The sequence below is a fragment of the Lissotriton vulgaris genome, chromosome 1_1 (genome assembly GCF_964263255.1).
Source record: "Lissotriton vulgaris chromosome 1_1, aLisVul1.2, whole genome shotgun sequence".
Taxonomy (NCBI): domain Eukaryota; kingdom Metazoa; phylum Chordata; class Amphibia; order Caudata; family Salamandridae; genus Lissotriton; species Lissotriton vulgaris.
This window is the reverse complement of record NC_141685.1, coordinates 549,359,375-549,373,372: the sequence shown is the minus strand read 5'-3', so window position 1 is coordinate 549,373,372 and position 13,998 is coordinate 549,359,375. Positions and strand designations below refer to the sequence as shown.

The 13,998-nt window shown below is 42.6% G+C and overlaps 1 protein-coding gene across 2 annotated transcripts in view; it reads right to left on the bottom strand.

The window, feature by feature from the left end:
• Nucleotides 1-13,998, bottom strand: part of TGFBR3 (transforming growth factor beta receptor 3) — a 341,378-nt gene that overhangs the window by 155,236 nt on the left and 172,144 nt on the right. The gene's annotated exons all lie outside the window — the stretch shown is intronic.

Genomic DNA, 13,998 nt, shown 5'->3' with positions numbered 1-13,998 from the left:
TGCTTTATTGGGACTGTAGTCATGGAAGTGTGCAAACACGGCGCCCTCGCTATGTGACCTCTGAGGCATGTTTTGCAACTAGAGTGAGAACGCCGCAGCCACGACTAATCCGCACACAGGCAGGTTTTACAGCATGACCGAGCTTCAGAGTCAGGCAGGCAAAACTCCCCAAAAGCGAACAACATTCGGCGGCAGAAATTCTTCAGTTCTGGTGTGCTCTTATTATCAAAACACTTCGCAACTTTATTTCAAAAGAGTTGTCTTCAGATCTGTAATCATTAATGCGGTATTTATTTCCAGAAATGTAATCTTCTACATATTTTAAAACCCTAGGAGAATTATCCTTTAAAAATAATCTATGACTACGTTTACCGCAAAGTTATTGATTTTATGCATGTTTTGTTGGATTTAAAATAAACCAACCATTGACCTGGGTTGCTTAATGAAGGGGTTTCCATCTTTGGTCCCTGAGAAGAGGATCCAGGACAGATTTTATGTATAAACCACTGACTTTGGAAATGTCTCCCATTTCGATTTATGTGGACTGTCTCAAAATCTAGCATGGACCCAGCCCCTCCTGACCCAATGTAGTAAAACTCTGCCTTAAAGGCAGTATGTGGGGGGAGATAGGTAATGCCTGACAATGGTCAGCTCAAGGGTTTAAACATGGAGTCTAGCAGCCTGCTTCCTGCAAACTCCCAGCAAGCAGAAAAGGGATCTATCCCAAGTCCATGTCCCCAGCTTTTATAGTGACTGTTCCATTGAAATGATACGATCTGTGGCATTTGCAGCTGTGTCACCTGCTCTGAAGAGGACTTTTTACCATAAAGAGTAATCCTTTCATTTTTTGAATTAGATGCCAGAAGCACATGATGGATCACACCAGAAATATCCTCTTTTAGGTGTAACTGGAGACCACTTTATCTGTCTTCAAGGGCTCATATTATCAACAGCCACAAATCACAGAGTGGGCTGTGGGTCAGCACCCTTCACTACAAGAGCATGTTAAAAGTATCTTTAACATTTTATATCAGTTATACATTATGCGGCGCTGATTGGATCAGGAGTCCGGCTCCAGCATCGCATATTTGATGCAAGGTGAAAGAAGATAAGAATTGAACCGTGGGGTGCTTAAAACTCTAGTCTCAAACTATGCCTAAAAAAAGATGGTACTGAGAATAAAACTGGACAACCTTTCACCCTTTCTGCTCACATCTTTAACATACTTAGTTTGGGGATTAAATGACAATTGAAAGAAAAGGAATTGTGATCGAACCTCATGGTACTATGGGAATGCAAGTGGCACGGCTGCTTTTCAGCCCGTGCACACAGGGGTGTAATGCAAATGAGCAGGCCCTCTGCAGAATGTGAAGAGGTGGCCCATAGCCTCCCATATCTCATAGACATCCAATGATCTTGGGCTAAATAGAGCCCATTGAAGGGTTGAGGGACCACTGAAGGGTTGGGCCGACGCTGCACCGCAGGGGCTGCGGGGGCATGCGTTACGCCCCTGTTTGCATGCTGAGGGCTATCCTTTAACATACAGAACATTAACAAAGGTTAGTTGCAACTTGAATTCACCTGAAATAACAGATACTTTTAAAAGATGTAGTGTCTGATTTACAAACTGCATCTGTAGTACTAAAGTAGTACTTCAGTAGTATTACTTACTTACTAAAAAGGCAGTTCACAAACCTATGAGCAGGCCCGGACTGGCCGTAGAGGGCACCGGGCTCTTTTTTGGTGGGCCAGAAGGGTGGGGGTCGTTTTGTACCAGTGGAGACCGTTTTTGTTGCCAGTTTTGCAGCAGTGTTCCAGCCCCGGCAATTATGTCCGACTGGCCCAGGGGATGGGGGGGATGGGAGGGTGGCAGTTCGACTTAGTAATATTTTGCACCAGGTTTTCATCACAAAAGTGATGCAACCAAGTGAAAAATGTTTATTTGGGACTCGCTTTCCAGCACAAAACTTTATTTGCCCTGGAAAGTAGCCCTAAAGTAATGCAAAGTATTGCTAGTGCTGCTTTGTATTGCTTAGCGCCAAGGGCACGTGCCATGGGTGGTACCCAGGCATTTCCATGCAACCACCCTTGGTTTTTGATGTAGAGCACTCTGTTCTATCTATGGTATACATGGCTTTGTGTCATAAAGTAAAGTTCTCCTTGAGGAATTCGTTAAAAAGGAGAGATGATTATATTTCTTCAGACTTCCCAGACTTTACATGTGTGCTGCACAGAACAACACACTTTCAAAGTGGGAACGCTTTATAGTTTGTCTAGGCATAGTATGTTGCACTGGAAGGGGCTGTTGCTGTCCTTCTCTCTCCCTCTCACAATGCAACAACTTTGGATGCTGCACTGCATTGAATGAGTGTTTATTCAATATAACCATAGTATTTATGGACCTGCCATGTTTGCAAGTGAATGATCACCAGCAGCTGGTAGCTAAAAGGGGATGTATGACGTTACAACGCATACTTTTACAATGCATACCTTTACAACGCATTTTTTACAACGCAACATCCGTTACAACGCAGTCCATCACAACGCATGCCATTACAACACATTTTTTAAAACTAAAACTACCTTTACAACACATTCCATTAGAACACATACTACCTTTACAACGCATACCATTACAACGCATACCATTACATTGCATGTATGGTAAGTATTGGATAGTGTAGGAGTAAAAATTACTATTCTAACTCCAGGGGGGTGCAACAGTAGGGTAAGTGTTGGATAGTGTAGGGGTAAAAATTACTATTCTAACTCCGGGGGGTGCAACAGTAGGGTAAGTGTTGGATAGTGTAGGGGTAAAAATTACTATTCTAACTCCGGGGGGTGCAACAGTAGGGTAAGTGTTGGATAGTGTAGGGGTAAAAATTACTATTCTAACCCCAGGGGGTGCAACAGTAGGGTAAGTGTTGGATAGTGTAGGGGTAAAAATTACTATTCTAACTCCGGGGGGTGCAACAGTAGGGTAATGACATGCGTTGTAGTGGTATGCGTTGTGGTGTCATGCGTTGTAATGGTTGCGTTGTAATGGCATGTATTGTAATGGATGTTGCGTTGTAAAAGTTTGTTGTAATGGTAGTGCATTGTAAAAGTTGTGTTGTAAAGGTTGTTTTTTTCCGCTAAAAGGGATCAAATGTAAAGAAAGGCTGCAAGAAAAAAGCAAGGGTGTTCAAGTCACTGTGTAGTACTTCCTGTTCCCATAAATGTACCTATTAATTGCTGGCAGGCGGGTCAAGCACTTGGGTACCCCTGCCTGTTAGGCTGATCCTGTGCTCAGGTGAGCAATACTAATGGCGAGATGAGCTAGTGCAATATATTCACTTATTTGATATTTGTTAAAATGTTGAGCCTAGCCACACGGTTGCTGTTTGTCTATGACTGTAGAGCTTGCATTGCCTCTCTCTTTGCTTTTTTCCCACAGGGTGGGTCTTATCTCAGCAGATTTTAGTGAACATCCACATGAGACCATCGTTGCTCATTAGACCAATGTCACATCACATTCTATTTGTTTCAATTCCTTCGCATCTCAAGTTTGTAATGAATCTATTTGCCGGATGGTACAGTACAGTATTGGCTATCGCCCCTCAGGTGATACTCATGCACATACAACAGCTCAGAAGAGAAGAAAAGAAAACGTTTTGAATGCACCTACTACCCAAACCCAAGAACACCACACATCCTCCCAGTCAGTACACTGCAGACAGCCCCTGTCTTGTGCACCCAGCCAAATTCCGATATTAGATAATCTGATTTTCATCTGATATCTAAAGGCATGCTCCACACAAAAATACATTCACACACCATTCTACTCAAGACACATACACATGGTCATCCTCAACAGTGGATGCTAGGCAGAGCCCCTACTCCCTCAAGCATGCAACACGGCACTAAATCTGTAGCTGGCAAAACGTTGCCAAACCAACAGCACTGCCATGCACCACATCAATGTACACCCTAGATAACATTGGCATACGTGTAGCAAACCCTCATGCTCACATCAACATTGTTTTTTCTCCTGGGGGTGTGATGCATATATAGAAAGCCTTTTCTCCTGCCAAGCAATGGACAATCAACAACACAACCCAAAGAAAAAACTCACAAGCATGGCCTGATAACACTATGCAGCTGCAGGGCATTTGAAAAACATTAACAGAAAGTGGGGGCCGGAGGGTGGTGGGCACTGCACGAGAAGCAATCACAAGCGGCACAGAAGCAGTGTGCAGCTGCCAGGCCCCTCCCAAAAATGATAAAAGGGCTTAAAGTTTTCCAAAAAATAAAATGAACGTATATTCACGTGAACAATCATTTTTAGAACAATCTTGGCAAAATGCACACAAATACTGGTTGATAATTTACGTTCTTCCTCACTGATGTCAATACCTACTATTGATTTTTTGCTGATTTCTTAAATAAAGCACCAATGTGCCACTAACCTGGCACCAGCTTCAAATGCAGACATGTATCCTTGGTGGATACATGCATTACACTGATTATTCATTCTGGATCAATTACATTTCAAGAGATTGTGTGCCTTCTTCAGAAGACATTTATAGCCGCCAGCTTAGGTTTGCGGACAAAACTGGCTTCATTTAAGCTTAACAGGCAAGTGCAAAAGGATAATTATCAGGCACTTTTTTTTTACTACTGCATAATTGGGTGACATGACTCAGTACAGTATTGTATTGCAGTGTATTTTCTTTCAACATATATATAGTGTTTGTTTCCCCTAAATGGGGACCGAAGAGCTTGCCTACGTGGGAAGGATGCTTCATCGTGTAGGGTGGTTGAAAGTTTGCTGTTTTCGTTTTTGATCCTGTGTGAGAAGTGTTTCCATGTTGTGCATAGAAACACCATCGAAGTGTGGTTATTGGGTTATGGGACGCAGGGTTTAGGAGTGTGTCGGATGAAGAAGTAGGAGAGACCGGCGCACAGTTTATGGTTTTCAGTAAACTGGCAGCTTTCAGCAGCTGTGCAGGTCCCCTTATGGTATTTCTTATAGTTGGGACGGAAAAGTCCTCTGCATGATAATGGACGTGTATCCCTGCCCTGAGTGCCTAACTGTATTGTTGTCTCGATCCCTAATGCTGTTTTTTCTGTCATAGGTAAACAGGGATCATGCGTGTGCACCATGATGCAGGCCTGTCTCACAGATGGCAGTTTTATTGCACCAGGAAGGGTGCCCAAAGCACTGCCCTCATAGTGGTTGTAGGTTACTACCTACTCCAGGAGTTAAGTAGCACAAGTATAGTGGTGGCAACTTATATTTCCATGTGGTTACTCTCTTTATTCTTTCACTTCTAGTGGAATTTTCACATTGAGTTACGGGGCTTAAAGAGGTCTTTAGACACTTTACTTAGTTCAATTCACTTTAGACCTCTGTTCTTTAATTTTATAACTTTAGCTAGAGCTCAGCCATATGCATAAGTTTAGACCTGTCTGGTATATTCTATAATCCCATTCTTTTTCTTCAGGGTTTTAGCAACTGGAACACAGCGTACGCCGGTCCGGAGACCTTTAAATACAAATATTTAAGCTCCTGTTGACTGAGGCTTTTCTAAAACCCTGAAGAAAAATGAAGGCGGGTTATAGAATAAACCATACTGGCCACGTAACTTAATGTGAAAATTCTACTACAAATGAAAGAATAAAGAGAGTAATCACATGGAGATAATATGCTGAGGACTTGTGGGGTTTGACAATGGTTATGGAAACCACTCATCCTTGAACAAAAGATTGAGGGCCTGAATAGGAGTGCGGTGGTCCGCAGGATCACCGTTCTCCTAGTGGCAATCCAATCACTGCCACAACAGCAGGTCTACCCGCAGTATTTTGAAATTAGCTAGTAATCCAGCAGGTGTGTGCACTACGCGCTTGGCGGTCCTCCTGTAGGGTGAACAACCTTTACAACAAAACTTTTACAACACACTACCATTACAACGCAACCATTACAACGCAAACCATTACAACGCATTGCGCTGGGGGGCGCTCTAGGATAGGGAATACGTTTAATTTACTATCCAACACCTTCCCTAGTGTCCACGGGGACTGGAGTTGGAATAGTAAATTAAACTTTTCACTATCCAGCGCCCCAAAGCGCTATGCGTTGTAAAGGCATGCGTTGTAAAAACCGCGTTGTAAAGGCATGCGTGGTAAAAGCATGCGTTGTAACGTCATACATCCTCCTGTAGGAGCAGCAGTTGCAGGATAACAGGAGTACCGGCAAACTCGCAATCAGGCCTTGGGTGTTAAGAACGCAGATGAGACATAACTTACCTGGCACCAGGAAATATATACAATACATTTTAATCATTATATATGTCCTGAAAAAGGTGGGTGAACCTTGGAACCCGCCGAAACGCTGTGTCAATATTTATGTTAAATATAGTAAATATTAGATTTTATCATTTGTTTTTTAATATTGTGTATTATTATTATTATCATGTTTTTATGAATTGCATTTTGAGAATATCTCGAAATACGAACTGCTGTGAGAAATCCCATGCTTAAATTTTGATGTAAGATCATATTAAATATTGAGATTCAGGCAAAACAAAGTAACATTTTTGAAAAGTTTTTAATAAATGAGATAATATTTTTAACTGAACACACGTGTGAACGTGTAGTACATATTACTACAGAAAATCCTCTCAGACCTAAAGGTTTTAGGGAATACCTTCTAATCTCAAGGTGCTGCTTGAAGAGGAGCACTTTTTTGGTAATAGGTTTATTGAACCCTAAACAAACTATGCCATGAGGTTCTATGACTTTCTGACGAGTGGCTTTCATAAATTTTTTGGGTTTGCAGTTTTCTATAGCATGTCTTCGACTCAAATGTATTAGAGCGCTTTATATGAACATCAATTACATTACACAAGGACTCATTGATTTTTTTTTGATTTTTTTGTAGGCACAGGGATATTAAGCAATTTGCCCAGAATTACAGGATGTTGAGCCAAGGCCAGACTCAAACCTGGTTCCCCTGTTCCAAAGTCAGCAGGAGACCATTATGCCACATCCTCTCCCCAATTTATATTTATCAAGTCTGATTCTGGCACCCAGATTTAAATAAGGCCGCATTCAATACATTTGTAAAAGGCTAGAGCGAGGACACACATCTGTGTTCCTGTACTGACTGAAGGGCAACAATAATGCACTCTGTTCATCTGTCTTTATACTTCGGTTAATTCCACCTATATGTTTATTCAGCATTTTGTCATATAAAGAGTAATAAGAATTTAGAAGCAAAGGTTTGGGAAATAGTAATACCTCTAAATCACAGCACTGCAGAGAAAGGAAGGATTGTAAAATGCATCATTGTAACAAATTATATCAAAATTGTTGGCCATAAATTCATTTTACGATCTTATTTGAAAGTATGACGAGAGCTACTTATCTAGGTTTGTCACGTGGTCAGTATTTACCAGTTTCGCCGATATTTGTATGTCAAATAAGGTAAAAATGGAAAAATCAACAAGACTTTGTTTTTCCTTTTTGAAATATAGAAATTAAAACAAGAGATACAAGAAAGAATTCAAAAATAGTTTACAGATGTATAACCTATGGCCCAAGTGAATATCAAAGCAAACAAAGTAAACTTTCATGTAAAAAATGCAGATAAACAGAATTATATTCAAGTGCCAGCACCTGGTTTTGCAGAATCTCGGGACATTTACCGGCATCTTTCTCTGAGAAAGGCTACAATCTATTTTACAGTTGTCTGAGAATAATGCCTTGCAGTGATGAACATCTTTATACAAATAAAATACATAGTGTTAGAGTTGCCAAAGCAATTATCCACATGGAGGACTATCTGCAGGCCCACGGCCAGCTCAATGACGACCTCTGGCAACATTGAAGCACAGGACGTGCAAGTAGCGAGCCCTGAAGCTGATCCCAGGAAGAGGGGGAGAAAAGCTAGGGGGGGCTCTGCTGGGACACCTGGTACACAAGGTGACACCGGTCATAACGTTAACTACCTTCTCTGGAGGCTTGGATGACTAAGTCTGCCGACAAGCAAAGCCCTCTTCTGCATCAAAAATACATTACTGATGATTGACACTGAAACAAAAAGGAGAAAACTGAGTCCTGAGGGATGTTTTAAAGATCCTCTTTTAAATATATATTCGCTCACATTAGAGGTTGAGGTGCACGCCCATGTTGCTCATGTGCTCTTAATACAGTTATTGGCAAAGCTAATAGGTCTGATGTTGGCTGCCAGACTTTGGGCTTTGTCAATGTTTTTTGGGGGGTTTGTCATGTTTTCTGTAAAACTTTATTAATTCGTTCATACCAGACAGAACATGCTTTCCTTGTCCCTGCGTGTCCATCTTGAGTTTGGCTCTACCCAGGAGCATATTCTCTTTACCCTCTATCTGTTTGCCTGGCTTCTATATTTACACCTCTCACTTCTAGGAAAATACTTTTTTCTTTTTGCTTAAGCATTCTATGAATGTGCATGTGTTTTCCAGCCCTGTCCCTTTGTGTGCCCCCCCGCCAAATACCTGCCCCACGCACTTCGTGTTTCTTTCTACCACGTGCCACAAGCTCCCTTTCGTGTACTTCTCTGCCTGTCAAACGCCCTGCCTCCCCGGTGCTCAGTGTTGCTTTCTCGCTGGTGTGCTTTTACCCTGTCCTCTGTATGTTACTCTTGCCAACCTGCACCCACCACTCCCTTTACCTTCCCCAGCCTGCTCCTCTGTTGAACCAATGCCCACTACCTTTCAATATATAAAAATATATATTTTGGGGGGTGGACAAGGGAGAAAATTCCTGTCAGCCCCTCCGCCTTAAAAAAAATGCTTTAGAACTATAATTTTTTCAGTTTTTAAGTGAACTGATCCATCTTCGTGGTGATGTGCAGCATTGCCATGTGGACAATAGGTTGCAAAAGCGAGACAAATTGGTCTTGACAATGCTTGTTTTTGAGGCAGAATGCCACCACTCACAGTGAAGTTAGCCAATGGCTGAAGTGGGATGACCCACAGCCATATGCTTTAGTGGGTGGAACAAAATGGGAACATCTGATCAATGGATGAAGAGAGCTGGCTGAAAGCCTCTATATGTAAGTATATTATATATAATATTTAAGTAAAATCAAAAGGTCTTTGTAATGCCAGACCTAAAAACAGGACCTCCTTTCATCCGCACAAGAGTCAGAAGGTATAATTCTATGTGACAGCAAGAGATCAATGTTAAATGAATGGGATCACTTCCTAGGATAAACTGGCCAAGACGACCAACTGCACCACACTTAAAATTAGAAGGCAAGATGCTAGCCAAGCACAAGCGTGGAGCACAGTAAATCCAAGTTGTGCCACCGGCACAACTAGGGCAAAACTAGTCATGGGTTGTTTGTGTTCCGGTTCAGGGAGGTCCTGGCTTGGCAGTTCAGAATGGACTGTTCTGAATGGAGCAGGGTCAAGACAGATTTGTATATAGGTTGATCCAAACAGAGGTAACGTGGAGTGCAAAATAATGATGGATTGGGATGCAGCCTGAGTAATTACCAGTGGCCGAGATTAATTCAAGCATTCTATCCATCACTTTTTTGTGTACTTGAGTGTGTAGCCCCAAGTGAGCTGGGAATGCCCCGATGTGGGTCCCATGAACCATGAACACTGTCACTGGAAGCAAGTTGTATCCAGTTGATGAGCCCATAACTATGGTGAAACCAGTTCTGGGTCGCTTGTGTTCCACTTCAGGTAGGTCCAGGCTTGGAAGTTCGGGCTGGACTGATCTGCTTAGAGCAGGGCAAGATTTATTTGTATATAGGTTAGTGCAAACTGGGGTGGGGTGGTGTGCAAAATAACGATGGATTGGGATGAGTCCTAGAGTAATTACCAGTGACTGAGATTCAAGTATTCCATTAATCACTTTTTTGTACAGTTGAGTGTGTTGCCCTAAGTAGGACGTGTATGCTCAGACGTAGGTCCCGTGCAAACTGAGGCACTGGAACCAAGCTGTACCCAGCTGATGAGCTCATAACTTGGCCGAAACTGTTTCTGGGTTGCTTGCGTTTCAGTTCATGGAGGACCTGGTTTGGCATTTCGGGCAGGGTGCTCCGATTGGAGCAGGGTCAAGACTGATTTGCATATAACTAGATCCAAAGTGAGGCGGCATGGTGTGCAAAATAATGATGCATAGGGATGCAGATGGAGTAATTACCAGTGGCTGAAATTAATTCAAACATTGCATCCATCACTTTCTGTATACTAGTAATATGCAGCCCTAGGGCATTAGAATCCATGTGTAATCTGGGTAAGCAATTTTGTGATGAGTATTCTGGATACTGTTCGTTGATGGCTTTGTCTGTTGCAAAGAACCAAAACAACACATGTGATAATATCCAAATATGCAATATTAGTTCTAGAAATGCTGATACCCTAAATATGTTTTTCTGCTGAAAAAACAACAAAAACTAAGGACTACCCATTGTAGAAGTGGACAATCACTTATAAACAGGAAACAAAACATGTAAACAACAACATGAATAGTTTACATTACTGCATGATGATAATTTACAAGTGTTTCAAGTATTCACAAGCCTTCCTGTCCCAAGAATATGTGTACTGGACATGGCATAATGTAATTGGGGTGTGAACATATATAATAGTATTCTCGTACACTACTCACTGATTCCTGTTTCCTTAACTGTACATGTGTGCACTCCATTCTCTGCGTAAAGTATATTTGTCTAAGGGAAGAAAAACTGTGCAATGCTGTTTGTCACGTCTGCACTTTTTTCATTAATCCCTTGACAAGCTTTGGCCATTGTCGCACATGGTCATTAAAACTGCACATTATGGCATACCTCCCTACACTTTCTGCACCACTTCCACTGGGACCATTCAGATGCTAATTAAAAGTGCAGATAGGTATGTGAAATACTTTGCACAATGCTTGTGAGGACAAACCATGGTGCAACTGTGTCAATGTCACCTCCTCTGCACTGGATTTATCAGACCACTCCTCTGACACGCTCCTTAGAACAGCGGCGGCAGCTGGCACAGGTAAGCGCAGTGAAGTGGGAAGCAGACGGATGACGGAAGATGTGGTTTAATTATATCTATTCTGTCGTCTGTCAACTTCCCCCCTCTCTACGACCCCTCTCTGCCCCTGCCCCCGCCCCACCGCATTTACCTGTGCCGGCTGCCACTGACTTAGAACACCCTCACCTTTAAACTAAGTTGAAGACTATATATGTATATTGTACGCATAAACTCCATATACTACACGCGTGGAGAACGTGAATATGAGTTAATGCCCCTAAGTTTTATCCATCCGTGAATCATGAATAATGTATGTGCATATACATTATAAGTACCTTTCTCAAAACACATGAGGGACTTGTTCCCATTTACCTTCAAAAAATTAATATTGGCATGCATTACCAACTTGAACCTGAGATCTAACAAAGCAAACCTGATCGCAAAATACAAATTCAACCAGAAGACACATAAACTCAACATGATCCATGTTTTGGGTGCACACCTCTGGAATTCACTTAGCCCAGAGCTGGGGAAGCAACCACACGTAACATAATTCAAAAGATATCTGAAAGCTATCCTCTACAAAGTAGAGGTGGGCGAGCCACCGAAAGTTCAAGCCAGGCTAGAGCCTAAAGCCTGGCTCTGGCTCAGCTCGAAGTCCTGTTGGAACCTTGAGCCCAAATGAGTGGAGCTTTTATCTGACTTCAGCCTGTGCCCCCACCCACTCTACCCAGGATGTGGGGTTACGGACAGACCTGCCGACTTTGTAACTGAGAAGCCAGGTTTGAGTTTCTTCATCGACTGAACATCCTGTGATTCTAGGCAAATCATGTAATATTCCCATGCCTATAAAAAAAAGTATGTGACCATGGGTAATGTAACTCATGCTCGTGTAAAGCACTCCAATACCTTTGGGTCAAGTTTGTGCTACATAAAAACTGCACACACAATAATTCACAAAAAAGAGGTCAAACAAAGCCTTAACATAACCAAAGACAGGTAGTTACCATTTAGGGGCTGACTTGTACGGAGTGGCAGCAAAAAAACTGGGTAAATCACAGCTTCCCTGCTTAAATTGTGTGATCTTAGATGTATATTGTACTCCATCAAAACTCCTTTTTCTTTATTATCGCGTATGAGAGCTCTTTCAAATATGTGAGTTTAGAATACCAATTGTACAAAAACCCTATTGAGTTTGATTGAATTTACTATAGTGTTGCTGTATATTAATCTGGGCCACATACAGGATCACATGACAACTGTCTTGCCTCTTAGTTCATTAATGGTTCAGGTTTAAAAACGATGAGGTTTTAATAAGTACTTCTCAGTGCAGTGATATAATATGACATTAATTAATGTCAAAGCTTACACATGATAAAGAAATCCACTGTTTTGAATTTTGAAGAGACTTTAATAATATTTTACGTGATGTTTGTTGTATGATTTACACAGCAGATATTTTCAGGGCTTAGCATATGCACAGGCTCTAAGATCCAAGCCAGACCCTTGGCTCGACTTTCTCTGTTAAACTGTTGGCTTGGCCATCTTTGATCTCAACAGTATTAGGCTGGGGGCGACACCCCTTCCAAGTACACTACATCCTTCTCAACGGCCCTTTACTGAAGAGCCATAGGGGTCCCTTTTCACATGTTGATCGTCATTACCCCCTCAGGACCTCCTCATCCCAGTCCTTACTATGTGAGGCAATCCTACCTCATGACAGTCAAATAGAATGTTAGTGCTTCTTTTAGTTTTATTATAAAAGCCCCACCCACTGCCATACCTGTTTTTTCTACTGTTTGACACGGCGGTCGGAGCGTTGGTGTTTGCTGTGCCATTGTACTTCCTGTCTCTGCCAATCCATGCTAGGGCTACGGTGCAGTGAGTTTTTCTTTTTTTTTTGCATGTTTTCTGTTGTGTTCATGCTGACCGCACCGGTGTTCCGGTCTGGTCGTGTACCTGCTCTATTTCTAGAACACCCTCCCCGCGCATGTGCTTGGCTGTGGAGCTTTCTTTGGGATTCTGGCTTTGGGTAGTTCCGCTGCTAGGGGTTTCTAGCAGAATCCGGCTCCTGCGGCCTTGGTTTTTGTTTCTGTGGCTGTGGGGGAGGAAGCAGGGCTGTTCTTTTTGATTTTTTTCAAGTCTTGTGTTGGTTGTGACTTGGTTGCCTGGTGACAATATTTAGTGGAAGTAGCTAGGCACTTACTGGTTCATCTGTGGCTTCCTGTATGGTGTTTGTTCTTCCTGTTTTGCCATGGGGGATGAGGATCCCTCTCCAGTGCCGGCGAAGTCTTTAACAAAACAGAATAATGTGTAGGAGCTGCGGGAGGATAAACTTTGGACAGTTTTTGGGTTACCCCATTATCAAAAAACCTCGTGAAGAGATCCGCCATGTTGTCCGGCATGGACCTCTTGCTATCAAAGGGTGCTGTTGTCATGGTTCCAGTGGCAGAGCAGAGCCTGGGGTTCTATTCGACTCTGTTCCTGGTCCCAGAACCCGATGGTTCCTTCCGCCTGATTCTGAATCTCAAGGCTTTGAACAAATTGGTGTGGTTGGATCATTTTTGGATGGTCACTTTGCAATCCTTCATTCCCCTCATCCAGGAGGTGCGATTTTTTGGCTTCTCTGGACTTGGAAGACGCCTATTTTCACGTTCCTGTCCCTCCAGGAAGTCAACGGTTCCTGAGGTTTGCAGTGAACGGGGTCCATTACCAGTTTTGGGTGTTGATGTTCAGCCTCTCTACGGCTTCCCGGACTTTTACCAAGGTATTGGATCCTGCTGTGGGGGTTTTGCTGCTTCAGGGTTTGTCTGTGTTTCCCTGTATTGATGATTGTTTGGTCTCTGCTTCATCCCTTCTAAGGTTCTTCTGGCAGTGGAGGCAATGATGGCCATGTTCCAGGGTCGGGGTTCAAGCTGAATCTGGCAAAGTCTCATATGGTCCCAGTGCAGAGACTTCAGTTTATCGGCGCACTTTTCAACACCTTGTTGGGGGC